The sequence below is a fragment of the Tamandua tetradactyla genome, chromosome 1, assembly GCF_023851605.1.
Source record: "Tamandua tetradactyla isolate mTamTet1 chromosome 1, mTamTet1.pri, whole genome shotgun sequence".
Lineage (NCBI taxonomy): Eukaryota > Metazoa > Chordata > Mammalia > Pilosa > Myrmecophagidae > Tamandua > Tamandua tetradactyla.
Genome location: NC_135327.1, coordinates 114,336,464 through 114,362,924, shown reverse-complemented (window position 1 = coordinate 114,362,924; position 26,461 = coordinate 114,336,464). Strand labels below are relative to the sequence as shown.

The 26,461-nt window shown below is 32.8% G+C and overlaps 1 long non-coding RNA gene across 2 annotated transcripts in view; it reads right to left on the bottom strand.

Moving 5' to 3' along the window:
* Positions 1-26,461, bottom strand: part of LOC143686061 (uncharacterized) — an 86,081-nt gene that overhangs the window by 40,561 nt on the left and 19,059 nt on the right. The window contains exon 4 of one of the 2 annotated variants that reach the window (XR_013176874.1): positions 1,072-1,121. The exons of the other annotated variant lie outside the window; for it this stretch is intronic. This is a non-coding gene — a long non-coding RNA (uncharacterized LOC143686061). Of the gene's footprint in view, positions 1-1,071; positions 1,122-26,461 lie in introns of those variants that run through there. 2 annotated transcript variants of the gene reach the window in all.

Below are 26,461 nucleotides of genomic sequence, written 5' to 3'. Positions count from 1 at the left end.
TGCATGGTGTATGGGAATCCTGTTTTATGCACGATTGTTCTGTAAACCAACAATTTCTCTAATAAAAATAAAAATTAAACTATATTAAGAATAAAAATAAAAATGAATTCTCATTGCAGCCTTGTTCCCACTCTACCCACACACATCTTGAACACACATTCATATTCGCCTGCTCAGATATCCTCCATTTACTATTCTCATTCCTTTTTGCAATTTCAATCTCTCTATTAGCCCTTCTCTTCAGCACCAATACATACTTATAATAAATTTTTAAAATTAAAAGTTTACATATTTTATCCATCTCTAAGTCCTTCTCTAGCTAGTGCTTCTTCTATGTTTACTCTTCTCTCTACTGTCAATTTTTTTCATTTCCTGTTTCCCTATTCCTTCTGCCACTAGCTATGCTAAAAATGTTCTTCTAATTTAGACATCAGAAATTTAGTAGAAATTATTTAGCACTTATCTTTAAGGAATAGTCATGGAATTTGATATTGTTGCTTTCTCTTTCCTTAAGCAATTTCACCTCATTGGCTTTCTTTATACAACTCTCCTTGTTCTCTACCAACTAATCTAATCTCAGTGTGTATGCGGTAGGGGTTCTTTCGGTTCCTACCTTTTGCATGCTCAATTTATTCATGGTTCCTTAACAAACACATCTCTTATCTCCTTCTGAATCTATACCCTCGTTCTGTGCAGACTTACCTACACCAATAACTTCATCTAGAGTCTTTTTTGCTCTAACTCCTGAATTGAGATCTATAGATCAGTCTTTGTTTTATAAGCTACTAACTTATATCCACATAAATAACTGATTACTGAACATTTCGACATGATAATTTCAAAAATATTTGAAACTCAGTATATCCACAAGTTGACTCATTATCTTTCCTTAAATCAAGGTAGCACTAAGGCCAAATAAAAATATGTTAACTATCTTAAATTTCTCACACTTTCTCTCCGTTCTCATCACCACAGAAAATGTTACCAAAGTTTGCCAATGCTGCCTCCTATCATTCACATTCACCATCTCTGCATGATCTCTTCTGCCTTTATTCAAGGCTCAATATCGTCTCACCTTGATCGACATGTAGCTGTCTTCTTAAATTCTCAGCCACAATCTCCTTGAATGACATAAAATAGAACATGGGAACAAAGACAGTGGAAATGAGCATCAATTAGGTTTCTAAATTAAAAGAGCACATCCACTTATATATGTTGATCATAATTTTAGAGCTAGAAAGAAATTAAAATATGACACAAGATTCTCAAAGAAAACACTGAAATGGAAAAAAGAATAAAAGATTTCTTTTGCAAGAAAAACCACAAATAAAGGTTAAAGTATATTCCTTGCCTTCTGCCTACAGATTCTTTTTTTTTTTGTATGAACAAAGGAAGTCTTGAGTTACAGCAAATTATGTCTACAATAGCATTACCCATATACCCACATTGAAAAGAGAGGTGGAAAAGCAACTTGATGGATCATCATTAATCTTAGGACTCCCATAAACCAAGAATGGATTGGACTTCTTTACAAGAGAGTGAGCTGAGGATCCTGGTTAAGGCTGTGTATATTGGAAAGCAGGTTTATCCAATTTTTGACAGCCAAGAGCAGGACCACTCTACGAAGTCAGTTTAGTTTTTGTTAATGTCTCGTGCTTATTTTGTCTTCTGCATAAGAAACAAAAAGCATCATTTGTCAATGGACAAATATATTTGTTATCCTCTTGTGGAGATCTAAATTCTATATGTAACATTCACTTTCTGTGTCCAAAACCCCAAACCTATAGGAAAATTTTCATCTCTAGATGGAGTCAATATCTCCAGTTTTCTTAAGGCTTTTTTTTTAAATAAATCAATCCATTAATGGTTATGGCTTTTGTTGAAAAGCAATGACTAATTATATTAATTAGAAGTCATTTAGGGTGAATTAAAGTTTGCATAAACAAGGTGGGGATAAAGAAAATAAATCTGGAAGTAGGCACTGATTCAGCAACTCAATGATATCAAGGCCAGCATCTCTTTGAAAATCTGTGGTTTCAAAAGGGCTTCAAAATGCCATAGCTCCTACTGCATCTGTCCCTTTAGGTACGTAAACAAGATTTCCCAGAAACACCCAAAGAAACTTCCTTTTGTATAGCATTAATTAGAACTGTATTACTTGGCCTTCCTCAGCATGAAGAAAGACTGAAAGAGCAAGGATGGTTTTTTTCCAGTCTTTTTGGTAGAGGTAAGGAAGAAGAAAGGAGAATGAGAACAGGTTTTGAGTTTATCAACCAATAGTATCTTACTACTCCAATTACCCACAAACTGATCAAGAAATTATTTTTAACAAAGGAGCTATCCAGATTTGTAAAATGCCTCAGTTCTCAGAAACATAATATTTAAAAATTTTACTCCTATAAAGAGGTTCTTTCCATCTTTAAATGGATTTCACAGTATTAGAAAAAGTTCATAGTACCCTGTCTTCTTAATAAATTAAGCCCATATAAGCCTCCATTTTCTTGTCTGTCAAATGAGATTTATAAAAGTGTCTACCTAAAAGGATTCTTGGGAGATTTGAATTTTTAAAATGTACACAAATTTGACTCTGAGGTTAAGTATTCAAGATTGTTGGGCAGACTATTTGTTGCCTACCCAATAGCCATTTGCCTTTTCTGTGTAGCCATGTGTTAAGCCCCCACCTGTCTTCCATATCAGGATGACCCTGTGACTAATTTCTGAATAGCGGTACTCAAGCATTGAAGTTTCTGAAAAAGCATCTTTTTAAAAAGTGCTGTATAGCGGGCACATTTTACCCTTCGTTTCTTCTTTTTTTCATGACTAACACCTGGTGTACCAGCTACCATCTCACAGCCAAAAAAGAGTATGATACCAAAGGAAGATCTCAAGCTTCTTAAAATTCCTTTCGGAATGTTTGCAGTAGTATATTCCTGTGCTTAGTGTACTACAGAAAATTATGAACTTATTTTTTGTTTTGTGACTTTGGTTTCACACAGATTGTTACCAAAGGCACAAATTCAAATGTAGGGTCTATAACAAATCTCAAAAAGGAGCTCACTACATCTACTGTCTTCAGAAAAAAAATCACTAGCCATTGAAATAATTTAAAAAATGCAAAAGGCTTCATTTATTTCTTCTGATGATGAGAATGTGCCTTCTAACTATATAATAAATTATAGAGAAAATGAAGACTATCATATTTCCTCCTCACATCAACTATATCATTTTTCTCAATGAAAATTACATGACTCAGCATCTTAGGGAAAATTAACAACACCAAATAGACAAAATTTACAGGAATTCATCTTTGGTCAGAGCTTGCCAGATGACACATAAGTATGTGCCCTTCTAAAAAAGACATAAAATGAATTCTGGGCCAAGAACCACATATTGTAAGCAAATTTAAGCCCAAAGAGGTTGACTAAAATATCTTCAAATCGAATATATTTACTTTATGTGAAAAATCGCTCCAAATATTTCCTTGCAAGTGGTATTTTCAATGATATAATATCAGTAAATACAGAAGAATAATCAATTGTGAGCTACAAATGGAAAATACCAATGTACTCTTTATTAAATTTCTCTTTTCACTTTTTTTAGTTTTATGATATTAATCTATTTGCCATTTTATGGCAAACTACTTTAAAAATCAGAAAGTTTTTCATCAAAAAACTCCAAAAATTAAAAAAAAGGCAATCAAACAAAAAAACCACGATCTTCACTCTATACCACGTAAAAGAGCACTACAAATTAAACACCAGTTGCTTGAATTCTTTCAATGAAAATCCTCAGATTTATGTGCATTAATTCCTTTCCAATCACTGTGCTTCCTATTTAGAGACTATCATTAATGGAGCAGTAGTTGAAGTGAACAGAATCAGGCAGGGGACATGGAAAAAATAATAGAGAAAAGACTGATCTCTGGTGTAGATAATGCTTATACATATAAGGAAGAAGACCATGGAATAGAAAGGGGAAGGGATGGTTGAAACCAAAGAAAGAGAAAAGTGAGGTGGGAAGGAGCATCAGGGTTTTGAAATGTTACAGAAGCCCAAGGAAGGAAAGTGGTAGCATAAATGGAGTGGCCTCCAGTTTTAAATACATCATAGAGATTAAATACATTAAAGCTGAAAAAAATGCCATTGCATATGATAAGTATATGGATATTTTTGAGAGACCTCAACAGATATTTAAGGGTAGGTGGGTGGCAATTTAGTAAAAATAATGCATTAAAGTATGATACATTAGAAAGGATATCAGTGGGAAAGAGAGAAAAAAGATCCAAGCTAAGGTAGTTATTAGGGTTGGATCAGGATAAAAGGGATTTTTCATAATATGGTACAGTTTTATGTCAGTTTTTTAACACTTATGCCTTGCTTCAAGTTCAGCTGTCTCCTCTTGGTGGTATTAAGCTGCATGCCTCAATGAGCATTCCCTTTGTAGAATCCTTCTAAAGTTTTACTCAAGAAGCATAGGAGCTGATAAACCATGTATCCAAGCTGGTTAGAATTGTTTATAAAGATTAAGGATTATGTGGTACTTATTTTTGATATTGTAAAAGAATCGTCTCTTTATTACTTGAATGCATGTAAGGTGATCAATGAGTAATATCTAAATGATAAACTGTTCCTCTATATAAGACTTCGGGTCTTACTTGGAGGATTTATGTTACAGACCCTTGAAATATGGCCCAGAAAAGGCAAGAAAGTAAAAGTCACTGAGGATTTCTCCAGAATACATATCCGCATTGTTGACCACACAGAGCACCGAAATAAATCCTTAAGAGTCTCCTCTTTTTTATCTCTTTGATTAGAAACAAGTTTGAGAACCTTCTCATAAGAAAGTTGAGGGTAGCTATTTCTTCGTGCTTAATCAAATCTATAAGTGGAATGGCATACACCATTTAAAACAAATCCCACATTTATACACAATGCATAAAATGACCTATTTAAAATGATGAAGATGGTTTGAATACTGATGCAAGATTGACATTAAGTTTTAGTTTATAATACCTGGAAACCCATTCCTTAAAAGTATTCATGTTTCAAAATGTGCACTTTAGTGGACAAAAAGGTTGGCAGGTTTCTCGTAAGCTGTGGTGTTATTTCATCAATCATGCTTTCTTATACTGCTGCTGGGATTGGCACATGCGCTACCAGTAAGCTTTAATAGTACATCTACTCATTTGAAATAGGCATTCAAAGCTTTTAAAAGCATCACAAGAGAATACAATACCTGCTATATGGATTTGGCAGCCTCTGTTAAAACGTTCACATTTAAAAATTAAACCACCAAACGCCAGTTCATTTATTAATCCAACTAAAAAGAATATATCTATGATTTTTGTCACTTCAAAAAGATAAATCTATTTTTATAATTGCTTTTAATACATTTTGAGTTTAACTGACAGCGTAGAACAAGAAAAGAATGCCATTTTCTGATATACTTATTAACATTTTCTAAGGAATAGAAAATAATGATCTATAATAATGACAGCTACCAGCTATTTCCCTGAGGTTTTTAAAGAATAATGCATCATTATTAGTTATGGGCAATGCTTTAATGTCTATTTTCTTAGGTTAGATAAATCTTATGGTGTTTGAAGGTTTATCTGACGTTTTCCTAACCCTATTCTTCATGTAAATTGGACTGAACATTTCACAAACTCAGCTCTTCTGCTTTCTCTGTGATTTGTTTGTTTCAGGTCATTCTAAAATAAGTTTTCTGCCCTGTGGCATATGGATTTATAAGAAGAAAAGATAAACATTAAAAAAAAAATACTGTGATGTCCATTCTTAAAGCCCAGCTATCTTAAAATAATCCTAGCACATACTTCTTTTTTGTTGTTACACAAAAATATAAAGAAACAAATTATTAGGTAGACCTATACAACAATGTGTACATAATCCACTTAAGACTACAGTTTGTTGAGAAGATAAAAAATAAATGTGATAAAAAATGATCATCTACACCTGGTCACTGTTGAGTGAAAGGGAGCAACAGAATTGCAACGCTGGGATCCCAGGCATAAAGAACTCAGTCCCATGAACACTGGGAGGTATGGTCACCCAAGTTAAAATTTACAAGGTACACAAGCTTATATGTGGTCTTGTTGATAGAAAAATATGAATGAGAATCTGAGTTAATAAGAATAAAGAAATAAGGAGCAGTGCTAGGAAAAGGAACACAGACATTTAAAATCTGCACTTAAAGGATGCTGCTTCCAAAACAGAATATACAGAAAAAAATGGTGATAGTGTACTTTGAAACAGAGAACCCTCAAAAAAAAAAAAAAAAACACTTTATTTAGAAAACATAGTAGCCTCAAATAAAAAACAAAACAAAACAGTATTTGAAAAGGTGAAAAGAAATTCTCTGGAGGCAGTGAATTATAGGTATCAAAGTTTTTCTTATAATCTCCTGGATCACAATGTGAGAGAAGCAGACACTCGAAGTAGGTGATGATGCCTCAAAGGTGGAGATGAACCGCCTGAATGTCCAATAGGCAATAGATGAATTTCTGACCAACAACAGGAACTGGGGTAAGAGTTGTAAGATTTGACCTCAATCTATATAACTAAAGATTTATTGCAAGTACTTAGGTAACAAAGAGTAAAATCTGAGCTATAAAGCCATTTATTATATATTGGTAAATATTTTATGTTTAAGAATTATGTCAAGAAACAAGAAAATTAAATGCAAAGTTTATGAAATTGCATTGTGAAGCAAGGAAAATTGGACCTCTCTAGTGAAATTTCACCAAAATAACATATTCCTAAATCTGGTAAATTGTAAAACCATAAAGAAGTACTAGAAGACTATACATAATCATAAGCATTGACAGTGATATGGCCACACATGTCAAATAAAATGACATCACAAGATGGTGATGACAATGATATAAATAGTATAGGAAATTAAAGAAAATTTAATTCGAAAAATAAAGCAATATTCTCAACTAGTGTCAGTAAAAAAACAAATTAGTCTCCATGAAATAAGTTCAGTGGAGAAGAAACATTAAAAACTCTCAGAATCCAAAGATAAATCAAAGAAATTAAAGTGATGCAAGAGAACTTAAAATATATGGAGACAACAAAGCTCCAATGTAAGATATGGACATATTTCCGAGGATAAAATGAAAAATTATTGAAATAAAAGTGTTAATAAAACCAAAATTAATGTATTTCTGATCATCGGGTAGAATTTGGACTCAGAAGTTTTTTTCAGAATACCCATACAGCTGTGTAAAACCAAAACAATATATCTGTTAACATCTGCTGGAAAGAACGGGGTAACTATAAATTGGGGAAGGCAGGATCTTAGAGAGAAGAGCCACTCAGGTAAGTGAGCCCAACCTTTGACTTGCCTTTCACATTAAAACATATGCAAATATGCAACTTAAGACTGAGAGGCTGAGATGTTGAGCACAAAGTATAGGGTTAGATGTAGAGAAACAAAATAGAGCTTTTGTTAGACCATTCTTAAGAAGCCTGGAGAAAACTGGAGCTCAGCATCTGTAAGGAGGAGAGACCTGGTTAACAGTCCAGGACTCTCTGGGAGTCCAAAGTTCTACACACTAGAAACAAAGGTGCAAAAGACATAGACTAGTCATCACAAGTAAGAAAGCCAAGCTTAGAATCAGCTCATCCTGTGACTGAATTTAAGTATCTGCCCTTAGGCTAACTGACTTATAGAAACAGAAATTATACTTCTCAGGAGAAAGATAATATCACCCAAAATCCAAAAATTAGTTCAGCTTTTTAACATATTTGGCAGTCAAACAAAGACCATCAAACAAAAAGGAACTAATTTTTATAAAAGACAGAAAAACAATAATAAAAACAGACCACAGGATGTTTAAACTTAGAGCAATCAGATGCGGCTTTAAAAACTGTTATTAGTATGGTTAAGAAATTAAATGACAAATTTGGAGATTTAAGCAGAGAATTTGAAACAAAAGTGAATCAAATATAACCTCTATGCAGTGGTTTGAATGGTATATTCAAATGATACATGCACATCTTGAGTTCAGGAACCTATGAATGTTACCTTATTTGTAAAATGGGTCTTTGCAAATGTAATTAAGTTAAGGATCTTTAAATGAGGAGATAATCCTGGATTATCTAGATGGATCCTAAATCCAAAGACAGTGTCTTTGTAAGAGAAAAAATAAGGGGACTTGAGACAGTCAGAAAAGGACAAGACAGACAGAAAGGAAGCCACCATAACCAGGGAGGCAAAAATTGGAAAGATGTAGTCATAAGTCAAAGAATGCCTAAAAGAAATTAGAAGAAGTCAGTAATGGATGCTTAGCTAGAATCCCTGGAGTGAGCACACTGTGCCCAATTTTGGACTGCTAGCCTCCAGAAAGATAAATTTTTGCTCTTTTAAGTCACTAAATTGTGGTAATTTGTTACAGCAATTTTAGGAAACTAATACACCCTGGAATTGAAACATACTTAAGCTACAAATTCAATGGTTGACTTTATCTTTGATTAGTCACAGATAAAGAGAGAATTAGTAAACTCAAATATAAGCCTGAAAAAAATGTACGCAGAATAAAGCATAAATGGAAACAAAATGGAAAACAGAAAAAACACATGAGATATAGGTGACATGATCAAAAGTATTGCACAGTTGTAACTGGGCCCCACAACAAGAACAGAAAGACAACTAGGCAGAAGTAATATTTGAAGAATAATGGCTTAGAAATTTCTAAAACTGATGAAAGACAGCAATCCACATATAAAATGAGCCCTAAAATTGCAAAGTAGTATAAATAAAAAGAAAATCACTCCTAATGTTTTATACTAAAACTGATACAAACTGAAGATAAAGAGAAAATGTAAATATACATTCCATTGAATAAAGTGACAATTTACAGTCTACTTTTCAAAAGAAACTTCTGCATTTCAAAGATGATGCAATGGTATCAAAGTGCAGAAAGAAACTAATTTGTGACTTAAAATTCTATACTAAGTAAAAATATTCTTCAAAATTGAAGATGAAATGAAGGCATGTTCAGAAAACACAAAAACTAAGCAAAGTTTTAAAAAGCAGACCCACACCAAAGGAAATATGATGGTGTTCTTAAACAAAAGAAAAATGATCCCAAACAAAATGTGGAGATTCAGGGATGAATGAAGGGCAATGAAAAGAATTAATATGCAAATTAATTTAAATGAATATTGACTATATTAAACAATATAATAATATCTTGTTTAACACACATATATATATAGATTTCAATACAAAGCAACAGCGGCATCAAAGTTAAGAAGTTGCACAGGATGATGGTGCCCATGCTCAAGACTGTGCCCTGAGAAGTAACAGCAGAGGCTTCACACAGTGGGGGTAAATGGCATTAAAATATTTTAAGATCTTTGATGGAACTGCTGAGAATGCTAAGTATTAAATTCTGCTGTTTCACTGTAATTAGGAAAACCATTAAAAGCAAAGCAACAAATGCAAAATTTCCAAGCTGAAGGGACTTGGGAGGAATGAAACAATAAAAAATAAGAAAGAAAATCAAATAGTCTATAGAAGTTTCATTACATATAAAAGAAAATAATAAGACAAAATATTTTAAACCCAACTATGCCCCTAACTATATTAAATATAACCAGACTAAATCAAAATAAGTATTAGCTAAATAAATAAAATACATAAAAGTATATAAATATTTTATATATAATATATATAAATACAGTAAAGAAAAATGGAGCAGACTAAATAATGAATTTCAGTAAAGACTGAATATTGCAAAAGCACTTAAGTGTAGGCTGTTTTTTAAAGAGGTAGAAATTAAAAGAAAGCTGGTATAGCTATAAATAAAACAAAATAGATTTTAAGGTAAAAATCATTACTATAGATATAGAAGATCACTTTGTAATGATAAAAATTTCAATCCTCCAGAAAGATGAATCTATTCTAAATCAGTATGTACTAAATAACACAGCTTCAACATATAGAGGAAAGACTGACAGAACTATAAGGCATAATAGATAAGCCCACATTTAAATATGAGATTTTAACAGACAATTAAAATTCATATATTAAATGTATCTAATAAAAGACAAAGTATCACAATTTAGATTTAAAAAGTAAACAAATCCAATTATATGATACTTTTTAAAGGGATATCTAACAACATAAGTAAAAAGGATCAAAATTAAATGAATATATTTGTCAGAAAGAAAAGTAATATTTGTGTTCTGCATATTTTTAAAAGTGAAGGAATAAAAACAGGGATGTAGAGCAGCCTAACTTCTACTTCTGGTAGAATCTATAAATGAGTTCCTGGTACCCACATGAGTAGGGAATTAGAGAACAGAAATCAGGGTTGAGATACAGAGCCATTCTCACCTTTCATCTCTATCCCCCTACCCCTCACACTACCACACCTAGTTAATTATGCGAATAATAGCTATAAAAGTAACATATGGTAAAAGTAGAATGACGAGAAAATATTTACAGACATAGTCCACCAATGATGATTTGTGGACAAAAGTCAAAAATTAAAAAATAGCTCCTCAGCAAACAAATGTAATTGGTGAACATTGTTTTTTAAAAATACATGTATTTATACCAGAAATTTTTCTAAGGACCCACAACAAATGAAGAAACATATATTCAACATAATCTACCAAGTCTCAGTAAGTACACAAGAGTCTGTGGCACTTGAACCAACACCACATTCCCCCCATTTCCCCACCTCCAGCTTAGGAGGACAGAAGCTCTACTCTGGGCAGCTGAGGCAAAGAAGACAGGGTTCCCTCTCCCTATAGCTCCCATTATAACGCTGGGGTATCTCCACAGAAGGGGAAGATTCCCAGAATTTCTCACCCCCTTAGCTTCAAGTTGTAGAGGTTAAATTCCTAACAGGTGTATCTGAAAGTCTGAGGGCTCACCTCCTCCACCCAGGCCTCAATCATAAAATGGAGGCTCTATAATAGCAGAGACAGACTGAGGATACTGGTGTTCCTATCACAGCTTACCAGAAGGATAAAGGTTCCACATTGGGAGAGACAAGCTGAGAAGATTAGAGTTTAGTGCCTCCACCCAACACTCTGCTCATAAAGCAGGGGTATCTTTTAGAGGGAAGTAGGCTACTGTCGCTCCCCACAACACCAGAGTAGTAGCTCAGAGATGGTGTCCAAGTGGAAAGAGATCAATAAGAACAGAGGACTCCAAAACTCTTCCCAAAGAAACTGACTTTATTGGAAGCAGAGTGTGGAAGAATTGAAGCCTAAGGGATCCCAAATCAATAGAGAGTACGGCAGTGCACAAGTAAGAAAAGAGAAGGGTGGTAGCTCCATGAGAAAAAGGAGGAAACCATAGGACAACTAGAATGCCAAAGAGAAATAGGGAAAGAGAGAGTTAATAAGAACCCCCTCCTACAACAACCAAGAGTCAGATACCTGTAAAGACTTGCCTCAAAACCTACCTCTACAAAGGAACCTGAATTTAACTGGATCAGACAGGGGAGCAATTTATGCCTCCAGACGTTGTCAAAACAACAGGGTAACTGGTTGACAATCAGTGGAAACTAACAACTGTGTGTTTACCAGCAAACATAGACAGCTTAATAGACAGATTAGAGAAAGAGACAAAGAGAGCCCTGCTGAAACCACTGCCATCTCAGGGTTTCTGCTCTTATGTCCAAGGCTATACCCACAGAGGAGCAACATCAGATATTTCACATTACAGGAAATAAACTGCATTAAAATAGTTCAGCTAAGTCACTAAAAGAAATAAATAAGAAAACCACAAAAAGGCAGGCTGCAGAGAGGGGGAGAGGGACATCAGTATCCAGAATTGCTATACTATACTACCTAAAATATACACTTTTTAAAAAGAATTATGAAACATATAAAGAAAGAGGAAAGTGACACCCATAAACAGAAAAACAATCAGGGAACAAAAACTGTCTGTGAGAGTACCCAGATTTCAAATTGAACAGATAACAACCTCAAAGCAGCCATTATAAATATCTTCAGGAACTAAAGAAAACTAGGTTCAAAGAACAAATACACATATGAAGATACTGTCTCATTAAAGAAAGAATGTCAACAAAGAGATATAAATAATTAAAAATGGAATGGAAATTTCAGAGTAGAAAAATAAAATAAAAATTCATTAGAGGTAAAAATTAACAATAGTAGGTTTGGTTTGAAGAGACAGAGGAAAGAAAGCAAAATAGAGGTAAGATTGACAGCAATTATGAAATCTGAGGAAAAGAGAGAAAAAAGAATAAGAAAAAATGAATAGAGGAGCAGAGAAATATGGACAGCCTTAAGTTCACCAACATATGTGTAATGGAGTACCAGAAAGAGAGGAGAGAGAGAAAGAAGAGAAAAAAACATTTGAAAAAAGTGCCTTCCCAAATTTGAAGAATATCATTTATCAGTGATATCAATGATCTCTATGTATAAACACAAAGAAATCCACACTTAAGCACACCATAGGGAAAATAAAACTGAAAGCCGCAGAGAAAGAGAATATTTTGTAAGAGGCAAGAGAAGATGATTCATTATGTGCAAGGGAACTCACAAAAAATAAATATCAGATTTCTCATCAGAAACGATGGAGATCAAAAGATAATGGAATGACATATTCAAAGTGCCAAAAGCAAAAAAATTGAAAAGAAACATGCAAAAAACTTTCAACCAATCATTCAATATGAAATAAAGGCATTCCTAGATGAACAAAAACTAACAGAACTTTTTGCTGGCAGACTCACCTTGCATATTATAAAGAAATATGAAAGGAAGTTCTTTAGGCTGAAAGCATTTGGCCCCAGACATTAATCCCAATACACACACATGCAAAGTGTGCCAGTAAAGGATATCAATAATTATAAAATAGAGTATAAATACATATTTATTTTCCTTTCCAACTTGTTTCAAAAGCAATTTCATAAAACAACACAGTATAACTTTACGTTGTTGGACCTATAATATCAAAAATGCAGTATTTTTGTCAATAGCAGCACAAAAGAGGTAGGTGGAAATAAAGTTGATAGGAGTAAGGAAATGACCTCAAACAATAACTCAAATCAACATGAGCAAAAGAAGAAAACCAGAAATGATAAATAAGAAGGTTGATATCACAAGTGCTATAAATATATACTTGTATGCCTTTCTTCATCCATATTCTTCAAAAGATATAATACCATAAAATAATTATAACCATGCATTGTTGAGATATGTATATAGGGGTACTATGTACAAGATTAATAGCACAAAAAGGGGGAAGAGAGAATAGATCTATATCAAAGTGAGGTTTTTATATCTCACTAGAGTGAAGATACTATAAATCTGAAGTAGATTCTGATAAATATACATGAAAAGTAAACCCTAGCATAACCACTAAGAAAATAACTCCAAAAAATGTGGTGACAAAATCATTACAGGAATTAAAACGCTACACTAGAAAATATTCATTGAATGCAAAAGAAAACCATAAAGGATGAATAGAGATATAAGAAAGATCGAAGACAGATAGAAAACTAAAAGTAAACTGGCATACATAAATCCAGCTACAACAAAGTAACATTAAATGTGCATGGCTTAAACACTCCAATTAAAAGACAGGTATTGGAAGAAGGGATTCAAAAAGCAGAAATGTCTAACAGTATTTTGTTTACAAGAGGCATACTTTAGATTGAAAGATACAAATAGACTTAACCTAAAAGGATTTAAAAAAAAGATATGTCATGCAAAAGAGAGGTAGAGAATATATATTAAGGCAAAAATTGTCACTAGAGTAAAAAGAAGTTTTAAAATGATAAGGGGTTAATCAATTAGGAAAACATTAGAAATTGTAAATGTATATACAACTTAACAACAGAGACCCAAAATACATGAAGCTAAGCTAACAGAATTGAAAAGAGAAACAGAAAAGTCAATAATACTTGTTGGAGACTTCAATATCTTCTTTAATAGATGGAATATGAGGACAAAGATCAGCAAAGAAATAGAAGGCATGAAATAACCACTAAGATCTAACAGACAACTATAGAATATTCCACCCAAAAACTGCAGAATATATATGCTTCTCGAGTGCACATGGTATATTTTTAGGAAGAGAACAGACGACAAGCCAAAAAGAAAAAAAAATGCCTCAATAAATGTAAATAGATTACAGTCATACAAACTGTATTCTCAAACAGCAATGGAATGAAATTAGAAATGAGTGAGAGAAAGAAATTTGGGGACTTCACAAATATGTGGAAATTAAACAATATGCTCATAATTAACTAATGCACCAAAGAAGAAGTCAACAGCAGGAATTAGAAAATACATTTAAATGAGTTAAAATAAAGATAAAACATACTAAAAGTATTAGGATGCAGCTAAATAGATTCATGGAGGAAAATGTATAGCTATCACATCCTATCAGTAACCGGAACATAGGAAACTGGCATACATAAATCCAGCTACAACAAAGTAACATTAAATGTGTGTGGCTTAAACACTCTAATTAAATGACAGGTATTGGAAGAAGGGATTCAAAAAGCAGAAATGTCTAACAGTATTTTGTTTACAAGAGGCATACTTTAGATTGAAAGATACAAATAGGCTTAACATAAAAGGATTAAAAAAAGATATGCCAAAGATATCATCATAAATATAGGAAAAAGAAAAGCAAACTACACTTAAAGCAAATTGAAGGAAGAAAACAATATTAGAGTTGAAACTAATAAAGTAGATATTAGAAAAGCAATACAGAAAATCAACAAAACCAAAAGTTTGTTCTTTGTATAGATCAATAAAGTTAACAAATCTTTAGCTAAACGCATCTTTATAAAAAAAGAGAAAACTCAAATTATTAAACTCAGGAATAAAAAAGGGAACATTACTATCAACCTTGCAGAAATAAAACAAATTTTAAGGACAAATTATAAACAGATACAAGCAAATAACTAGAGATGAAATGGAAAAATCCAAAGAAATGCAGACACTAAAAGAACAGATTCAATAAAAATAGGAAATCTGAAAAATTTAGAACAGGTAGAGATTGAGTCTGTAATCAAAACCTTACCCACAAAGAAGTCCAGCCCATATGGCTTCACTTTTGAATTCTACCAAAACTTTGGAGAGTTAATACTAATTCCTTACAGATTCTTTCAAATAATAGAAGAAGAAGTAATATTTGCTAATTCATTGCATGAGGCTAGTATTGGCCTGATATTAAAACCACACTAAGATATCCAAGAAGAGAAAGGTACAGAGCAATATCTATTATAATATAGACACAAAAATACTCAGCAAAATACTGTAGTAGCAAACTAAATCCAGCAACTTGGTCATCCACAATGACCAAGTCAGATTTATCCTGAGAATGCAAGATTGGTTTAACAACCAAAAATCAATTAATATAATACAACATATCAATAGAACAAAAGACAAAAAACAGATGATCAGTGCAATAGACAAACAAAAAACATCTGATAAATTTACAGTACTCCTTCTTGGTTAAAAACTTTCAACAAACTAGGAACTAAGGGGACTTCTTCAACTTAACAAAGAATATCTGAAAAAAAAAAAAAAAAGCACAGTTAAAGTAGTACTTAATGGTTAAAGACTAGATGCTTTCCCCCTAAGATTAAGAACAAGACAAAGATGTTATTTTCACCACTTCTATTCACTAGAAGTTCTAGTCAGGGCAATTAGACAAGAAAAAATAATAAAAAGCATCCAGATTGGAAAGGAAGAAGTAAAACTACCTCTATTCACATATGACATGACCTTGTATTTAGGAAATGTTTTTTAAAATCCATTAAAAACTAGAAGAGTTAATCTCATTAGCAAGTCTGCAGGATAAAAGAGGAATGTGTAGAAATTTATTGTACTTCTATACAATTGTATAAGCAACCCAAAATGAAATTAGGTAAACAATTCCATTCACAACAGCAGCAAAAAGAATAAAATTAAAGCATAAAGCTTATATTCTGAAAACTGACAAAGCATTGTTGAAAGAAATTAAAGAAGACCTGAATAAATGAAAAGTCTTTTCATGTTCATGGACAAAAAGACTTATTATTAAGATGGGAATATTCTCCAAATTGATCTAGAGTTTCAATGCAATCTGTATGAAAATCCCAGCTGGCTTTATTGCAGACATTGGCAAGCTGAAATCCAAGGGACTCAGGAATAGCCAAAATGATCTAGTGAGAAGAACAAAATTTGAGAACTCATGTCAAAATTACTACAAAGCTGAGTGTTGGCATAATTGTAGACATATAAATCAATGGAAAAGAAGTGAGAGTCCAAAATGAGCCTTCAATTAATTTTTGACCTGGATGCCAAGACAATTCAATGGGGAAAGAATCAACTTTGAACAAATGGTGCTGGGACAATTGGATATCAGTATGGAAAATAATGAAGTTCAACTACTGCCTCATGACATATCCAAAAAGTATACAAAATATATAAAAGATTAAAATATAAGAGATGATATTATAAAACTCTTGGAAGTAAATCTATGTATAAATTCTCAGGACCTTGCTTTTTTTAATAGGACATTGTAAAAACGGAACAGCTAAAGACTACACGAACTATCTCGATTTGCTCAGCTCCCACATTATCCAGCAGAGGACTGAGTCAAGTGGGAATCCAATGAAGCAGCTCCAGATTAACAAACCCATGATCCCTTGAGTGTCCAGGACATTTCTGCAGCTATAACAACTGCAAGTCTCCCAGAAAGAACCAGTTTAAGCTAATTATTGAAAAATCCATTGGCAAACATCCTGCTTCTGTGGTCTCTGAACTGGCTAGCCACCTCCAAAGACAGTCTGTCTGAAACTACCCCCAACATGCCCTACCCAACAGTCTCTTCTGTGAAGAACCGTGAAAAGAATGATCGAGAAGTCCTGGAGGGCTTGAAGAGACTGTTGGTGTAACGAGGCAGCTCAATTCCCAGATAGTCCAGATAAGCTGCTTCCTAAACCCCGATCTCTGAGCAGGTGCTATATCTTAGCTCTACATGCATGTTTGCTCTTGTTCAATGAAACCTATATTATTACTTTAGCAGCAAAGTCCTCTCATGGTTTTTCTTTTGGGAAAAGGTCTTTTGGAATTTCACTTCCTAGGTCTTTGGCTGCTTCATGTTTAACAATACCAAAAGCCCAAGCAACCAAAGAAATAATGGATTGATGTTATCAATATCAAAAACTTTTGTGCATCAAAGACACTGTGAAGAAAGTGAAAAGACAACCCACATAATGGAAGAAAACATTTGAAACTCATATGCCTGATAAAGGTCTAATACCCAAAATACAGATAGAACATTAACAATTCAACAATAAAAAGACAATCCAATTTTATAAAAAGGCCAAAAACTTGAATATAGAGTGTGGTAGTTAGATTCAGTTGTCAACTTGGCCAGGTGAAGATACCTAGTTCTGTTGCTGTGGGCATGAGCCAATAGTACGTGAACCTCATCTGTTGCTGGTTACATCTGCAGTCAACTAGGAGGCATGCCTGCTGCAATGAATGACGTTTGACTTAATTGGCTGGTGCTTAAATGAAAGAGCATAAGGTAGCACAGTCCAAGCAGCTCAGCATACCTCATGTCAGCAGTTGCAGCTCAGCCCAGGCCTTTGGAGGTGCAGAAAGGAATCACCCCGGGGAAAGTTGTCAGAACCCAGAGGCCCGGAGAGAAGGCCAGCAGAGACCATCCTGTGCCTTCCCACGTAAGAAAGAACCTCAGTGGAAAGTTAGCTGCCTTTCATCTGAAGAACTAACAAAATAAATCCCCTTTTATTAAAAGCCAATCCATCTCTGGTGTGTTGCATTCTGGCAACTAGCAAACTAGAACATAGAGCTCTCTAAAAAAAGCATACAAATGGCCAATAAGCACAGGAAAGGATGTTCAAAATTATTTTCCATGTGGGAAATGCAAATCAAAAAACCACAAAATACCACTTAATACCCACCATGATTGCTAAAACCAAAATAATAGATAATAGCAAGTACTGGTGAAGTTATAGAGAAATTGGAACACTCATATACTGCTGCTTGGAATGTAAAATGGTGCAACCACTTTGGAAAAGAATCTGGCAGTTCCTCAAAAATTAAGCATAGCACTGCCATATGAACCAGCAAATTCACTTCTTGATTTACACATGAGGGAAATGAAAACATATGTCCACGCAAAGCCTTGTACATAAATGTTCATAGCAACTTCATTAAAAAAGAAACAACTCAAATGGTCATCAACTGATGAAAAAATAATGTGGCATATCTTTGCAATGGAATATTATTCAGCAATAAAAAGGAACAAAAAATTGATATTTGCTACGATATGGATAAATCTTAAACTCTATACTAGGTGAAAGAAGCCAGCCACAAGATGCCATATATTGCATGATTCCATTTATATTAACTGTCTAAAATGGACATATATGTAAAGACAAAGTAGAATGGCTGTTTCCCAGAGCTGAGGAGGGATAAAGGAAATAGAGAGGATAGGTAATGGGTACGAAATTTCTTTTTCGGTGATCAAAATGTTGTAAAATTGATTGTTGTGATGATTTTATAACTCTGTAACTATACTAAAAACTATTTAATTGTTTACATTAAATAGGTGAATTCTATGAGAGAATTATATCTCAATAAAACTATTTCCAAAATAAGTTATAGAAGAAATAAATGCAATTTCCAAAGCAACTGAGAAAATCAAAGCACAAATCAGCAAGACAGCTTCAGAGACCTGTCAAAATGGATGATGACTAGAAACTAAGTGAATGGAAAAAAATCTCCGAGAATGTACAGTATAATGTAAGAAGTTTGGCAAAACTCCACAAGGCACTGATGTTCTTCTGGTCATTCAGTCACCACACACATGGATATGGGCTGAGAGGTTGTCCAGATTAGGAGTTCAAAATAGGAAAAGAAGAAACAAATAGCTTATATAAAATAGTTTATTTCATTTTGAATGCTATTTTTACATATAACGATTAAGCCTTTCCTATGATCTCTTCTTCTCTCTCATTCTCCATAAAAAGCTTTGATCACAAGCTTTTTTGGTCTCAACATTAGACTTTCCATTTAATTGTTTCAAATCAAAACATTTGTTGAGTGGCCACAGTGTGATAAGTACTGTGTTCAAGTTGCTATGGATACAGTAATTAATAGACAGGCAAGGTAAGTAGTTTTGCTATGCACCCATGCCTCTGTGGTAAAATAATATAATGTCATGGACATGATTTTTTTTTTAAGTATTTCATTGTCTGGATAAATTCTCATAAACACTGGAAAGAGTACTTGAAGCAATGTTAGAATTCATATGCAGAGCATTAACCTAATTTTATTTATGGTTGTGATATATAAGCATTGTCACAAAGCAAAATATCTAGAAAGGAAGACCATCTGAGTGACAAACTTAGAGTTAAGCTTAGTGTTGTCTTTGTTTTTGTTTTTTCAAAATGCTTTTCTGGATTTCATATAAATGAAATCTTATGAAATTGCAGATTTTGTAGGCCCACAATGGACAAATGTCAGCAATTTCATATTGTTTAACTGTATAATGAGTATGTGTAGTTGCATAGCATTCCTCTATACTAAACTATTTACTTTTAAACTGTTTTTTCCACTAAGTAATCCTTCCTTTGATCTCATTTATGATATTTATTATGGAAACTTCTCCAGATTTTATTCATTTTTCTCATACTAATAAGAATGAGGAATATTTTTATTTTACTAAATGTCTCTGAAGTCTTAGTTAAGTAAATCAGGTGGATTGGGTAAATCTTTAGTAATCTAGAGTTCACAATAAGTCCATTTCTGGAGAAAGGGTCATTAGGTACAGTAGTTACTAAAATATTTTCAGCAGAATGAACACAAGTTAAATCATAAGAAATACTGATTCTTAGGTTGATTACTATTTGAATCCTGAGGGAAGTGGAAGTGCTTCATAATTATAGTAAAAAATGGGTTATTGAAGAAAAAGGACACATGAACATGGAAGCTTTACTTAAAATAGTAATTGATAAAAAATACAATAATGTAAATCAACTATTAAAGAGAAAGATAAGATTAATAAATACATTTTCTAAATATTGCAAAGCTTAACAAGGCATGGAATACTAACAGAACATAATTAACAAATTGTTTACAAAGAAGGTTGCATTTCTATCCAACAATTGAAAGGTTGCATTACATCTTCTTTTATCTTTATTTTACTCAAGTGGCAAACAAACAAAAAGAGTCAGTATATTTTGAAAATATGAAAAGATTATTGGGAATCGTATTGACCAATACTCCCCAAAACATTTCCACTCAAGGTCAAATGATAATCTCCAGTCTCAAAGTATGCAAAGTAAATAATAGGCAGCAGTTGCTGTTCCTAGAATTGACTTTTATTTTACTGCGACTGTCATGCTTCATTTTCTAATGGTGACATTGCAATTTTAGCTGCAATAATCGTATAGTAATGACAGATGCTCATATAGGCCTATTCTTCTTCAAATGATGTATTTAAAGCCTTGAAATGTGTGTACAAGTACTGCCACTATCCTATCCGCTTTTGAAAATCATGAAAAAATGAAATGTTAATTTATGTTGGAAATGAATGAAGAAAAACATTTCAAATAGCTCTGAGAGTGCCAATAATCTATTAAAATCAAGTAGGAGAAAAAATTAAAAGGTGCCATCAACTCAGCTATTTATTTATTCAAAGCCAGTGTCTAAATGAGACAGAACTGACACCAGAGGCATCCAGCTACATATTTTAATGTCATATCAAATTTACTGGCGTTCTAAGTGTATAAACAATATATTTGCATCATATTAGTGACAAATGTCATGCTAATACTGTAGCAAAATGACTACAAGGGAATTTCATAACTTATTTACAGAATGTGTTTCTAGCTGAAAGGACTCATTTAGAATTGCTGAACAGCTAGAAAATTACTGGAACTTTTAACCTTGGTTAGAGACTTTTTATTTCATGGCAAATATGCCATTTATATTATTTACTGTAATGAATTCTTAATGTCCTTCCCATGTTTTATAGAGTCAACTATTTTAATTAGGTTCCTTTTCAAATTTCTTGATAAGAGCTCTTGGCTTTTGAACCTATTTTTCTGAATACTATGTATTGATGCTCCAGAACTGCCCATTTATGATTAATGGTTTTCTTCTTACTAAAATTTCCTGTTAAGAAAAGACAGGTTACAAGAAATATTGCAATGCTTTCCTTTCCACACTTGGGACACAGTTATCTTTCCTACTTATGGATAAATCTGTTCTTTGGTCTTCTGACCTTGCCAAATTTTCCTTTCTCTTTGCTGGGACATTGAAACATGAGATACATCCAGCTATCTTTCACCATGACACTGCATGTTCTTATTCTGTGAGAAATGACTTTTTTTCCATTAAAAAATTATGCAAAATCATTTATTCATACGGCAACACTTGTAAGGAAAGTATGAATTCCCACTGTATAAAACTCATCAATGTTATGAATGAACACGTCTTCAGTGATCACTCATTCCTTACAATGAAAATTCTGTTGCTAGGAAATAACAATCCTAAAGTCAATTTAGTAAAATCTACAGTTGGATTTCACACCAGCAAATTCATAGTGTTAAATAAAATCTATTATAGCACTTCTAACTTGGGACCTGACAGCAACATTCAAGGCAAAAATAACACTTTTGCTTTTGACTTTTAGAAGTAAATTCTTGACATATTATACAAAGTTACAAGGAGTTCTGAGTGACCGGTAACTAAGCATAGTAAATGTGACCCAAAATTTCATACCCTTGATTTTGTTAAATTTCTGGTTCTAAGAATGTAGGAAAACTCACATTTACATATATAGCCTGAGAGGTTTACATGCTAATTCATAAAAAACTATAAAATGATATCTTCTACTTTCTCTAACCTTAGACAAAAGAAAAGTTTTATAAATTTACTTCAGCAAAGACGGATTCTGACAACATAATGCTAGGAAAAGAAAATGGAAACTTAAAAAAAAAAAAGAAACCCTTCCAAAATCAAATCCAACATTAGAAAAATCTAAATAGAAGTAGGTGTCTTGCCCTCTATCACAGGTTAGGCAAACTACAGCCTACGAGCCATATCTAGCCCATCATATATTTTCATAGATAAAACTTTATTGAGAAATAGCAATGCTTATTTGTTTACATAATGCCTATAACCTACAGCTGCTTCAGAGTTAAGTAATTGTTCGCAAAGCCTAAAATATTTACTACCTGTGCCCTTACAGAAAAAATTTGCTGTGTCCTGTTTCATCATACCTTAATAATAATTTAAAAAATGATTTTGAATCCATTTACTAATAAGAATTTTGTCATTTAAACTCTTTTCTCATTTAATTTAATTTTTCTTTATCTGCTGCAATAAAATAATACACTACAAAATCCAATAGATGAAATCTCAAATGTATTAAAATGTGTATTTGAAACTGATAAATGGCAACACTTACTCATTTAAGACTTCTCTTTTATTAATACAGGATGAATTAGCAACACTGAAGAGGGGATTTTAAGAATATCTAACCTTTTATTTCAAAAACTTCTGTGTAGAATTTTTCTTTGATATAATTAATTGCATCGTCACATCACAATGAATTATTTTCTTTTATGACAATTGTTTTCTTATGATCAAATGTTAACTCTTTTTATTATATAGCTACTAAGTATTATGGTTGAGAACATAGTTTTCTCTAAAAAAGTCTTCAAATCTGGATAACATTTTTTTTAGTACAAAATTCCCCACATAGTTTTTTATTTTACATTGTAGCTGATTTCAACAACAACAGACAAGCTGAATACTTAGGGTATAAATAGAGTTTCAAATAAAATGAACACAAGCAAATCCTCATATTATAACCCTGATAATAAATTAAACTTGTGAATTTTAAATAAAAATCAGTGCTGTAAAACTTATTTTGCTATTAGCTCATATTGTCATACATTCTCTGATAACAGCATTCTAACCCTTTTTAGAATTGTTGTTCTTGTAAAACTCTAGGACTTTCCTGATCTTTGCTTGGTTAAAATGTGTGGCCTAAGAAAAAGTCCCCAATCAGCTAAACTTGAAGAAATATTCTCTTTTGGACTTCAAAAAAAAATTGATAGGATTAAAATTAACCTAGTGTTTTGGGGATTTTCTTTAAGTTATAATCTTCAGGAATAATATTCTATATAAAGAACCTATTTGGAGATTAAAATTAGGGATGTTAGAAAGATGTTTGATAATATCATACAAATTTTCTAATATTTTGGTATGATGCTGACCTAGATTGAAGCAGGTGTCCTTACCTAAGGAAGTAAACTAAATTGTTATTATTTACAATGCATTTGATGAATTAACATTGTTTAAAAAATAGCATTGTCTAAATATGTAAACCTATACCCTAAAAATGCCAATATTTAAGTATCTTTCTTGAGATTTTGGTGTGTCAAGGGACCTAGCTACAAGTAATACCACTTTCATTTTTCAGTGTTTGTTGTTATTTTGTTTCATTTTATTTTATTTTTAATCATTCACTCCATGTGTCAGCTTCCTTAGGGATTTAAGGAGGAGACTTGCACAAATCACTTTAGGTAACTAAGACTTCTTGGAAAGACACACTAAATGCACAACAGAAGTCATCATCCACTAGCTCCTACTTCTAACATGAGGGTTTGCAGCTGGTTTCATAGATAACCAGAAAAATCACTCATTAGGTAAATGGCACCCTGAGCAAGCTCGGGTAGCCTGTTTTCCCATGCTCACCGGCACATATCTAGTTATGAGTCAGTAGGCTGCTGTCTGGGATGGGTATAGATCACTCATGTTGGCCAGATTTGATGCCAAGCAGTGCTGAAGTTCCAGATCTCCTTCACATTTAGCCTACTGCTAACCTCTTCCTGCGCATGCACCAGGCCCTTTTTCAATTAGTTATAGTTTTACGATTAAAGTTACTGCATTATATTCTACCTGCCCCATGGTTGACAGTAATTTAGGAAGGAAAGAAATCACTAGGGTCACTTCTTAAAAGAGTAGTTGTGTGCATGGCATCTCTTGGCATTTTGTGCACTTCTCTTTCGGTCTCCTGAACACACCCAGAAACAAAGGATACCCAACAGTACAAAGATGCAATGAAATACATCATACTACACACTAAACAAGGGTAGCGTGTTTGAGAAATAAGCAAAGAGACCCTGCGTATGATTTTCTGGAAGGTCTGCTATAACTTCTTGGCAAAATCAGGTAACATATGTTTTTCGGATTGTAAAAGAGAAAACAATTATACATATCACAGATAAATTAAGTTCTGACAAAAACAGAAACATAGACTTTTCAATTTGTTTGCAGTTAATAGATTTACATAATTAATGCAGAAAATGAACACAAGTGCTGAGCTGTTAAGTTTCCATAATAAGGACTTAATTCAGAGCTTTAAGAAATTTACTAGTAAAATTAAATTGAATGAGCAATGTAAATGAACTGAAAATTCCATTAAAGATTGTAAATAAAACACTGTATAGTTGCAATTTGTCAACATGAATGAAGTCAGAAATTGGAGTCCAAAAAGAATGACAATTTGAAGTAGTCTTATTTAATGTTTATATTTAAAGATACACAATGAAAGGCCATACTTTTAGCTGAATTTATATATGTATGATACTGAATATTTATGCGTTATGACATTCAAAGGGATATGAATAAACAGATAAAACAAATGAAATTTGGAAAATAATTAACAATTAGTATGTTTTAACTTTGAAAGTTACCAGGAATCTTTAAGGCAGAAGACTATGAAATGTAGTGAATGTAGAAGGAGCTAAAATTCAATAATTATAATACATCCTAGCAAATGAAAGAGTTCTGTCAGTTTGATATTTATTCCTAATTATTTTATCTGTTGTGAAACTTTTATCTTCATTTCAAAAGATAACCGGTATGACCTCAAGGTATTTATCCATGACGTTCAGTATAAACATCTAAAGGGCATTTACAATCAGTGGTCGATGAACATTTCACCAGTTTTAGCATTTTAACAGAGTGAAGTAATCATCCACTTCTCTATGACTATTAATTCCACCAAACTGACAAGTAGTGATCAGCTCTTACCATTCAGATCAAATTAAGTGATGATATATCCCTGAAATGTGAGCATATTACATGGTCCCATCCTTGCCCTATGATCTTTTCATTTTAAATATACTCCTCTATGTGATCCATTGCCACCTTCACTGTATTTATGCTGATGACTCACAGCTGGGGAGCTTCACTTTGAATCTCTTCCCTGTCCTCCCGAGACATCCAGTCAGTTGCATACTAAACAATATCATGTGAATGGCTGACAAATGTCCCAAACTCAATTGGTCCAAACAAAGATCGTATTATTTTGTGGGGACTCCTTTTTTTTGAGATATAATTTATGCACAATAAAATTTAACAATTTTGGGTATACAATTTAATGGGTTTTGACTAGTGTATACAATTACAATACATAACATTTCCATCTCCCGTCTTTTGTAAGCAATGCCACTTCATATGTTAGGTAAGAATAGAATATTCCATTATTTACCCCAGCATTGTGCAATTGCCATATATTTAACTTTAACTTCTGCTATTAACCTTATAACGCATAACCAGTTTTGCTTTAAACAATGTTATCTTTCAAAGAAATTTAAAAATTAGGAAAAAAACTTTTTATACTAGTCTGAAGTCTTTTAGCATGTCTTTTATTGCTGATCTGTTAATAATGAATTCTATCAACGTTTGTAGGTCTAAAAATGCCTCTTTTTCACCTTTGCTTTTGTAAGAAATTTTCTGGGTATAGAATTCTAGTCTAACAAATAGTTCTTTGTATACTTCAAGTTTATTGTTTTATTCTCTTTTGGCATGGATAGTTCTTGAGAGATTATCTTTGCTCTTCCATACCATTAAGTTTCTCTTGTCTTCTGCCATTTGATTATGAAGTGTCTTGGTATGGTTTTCTTCATGTTTCTTCTGAGATTAAGGTTCTTTCATTTGTATGTTTATAATTTTTTTCAGATTAGAATTTGAAAAAAAATTAGCCAATATTTCTTCAACATTTTCTGTTTATACTTGTAAGTCCATACACCCTCCCCTTCTGCTCATCACACTCTCAAAGCCCTTTCTCTCCTTTCCTGGAATTCTAATTACAAGTATATAGGGCAGCTTCATATTGCATCACAGTTCATTAGTACTGCGTTCATCTTTTTAAGTCTTATTTATTTCTGTGTTTAATTTTAGATGTTTGCTATTACTGTGTTGTGATGGTTAATTTTAGTGTGAACTTGGCTGGGTTATGGTGTCCTATTTTTCAGTCAAACTCTGGTGTAGATTTTGCTCATGGTGTTTTGTAAATATAATTAGCATCCACAATTGGTTAACTTTAAGTAAAGATTACCTTGGATAATCAGATTGGGCCTCATTCAATCAGTTAGAGGTATTAGGAGCAAAGAACT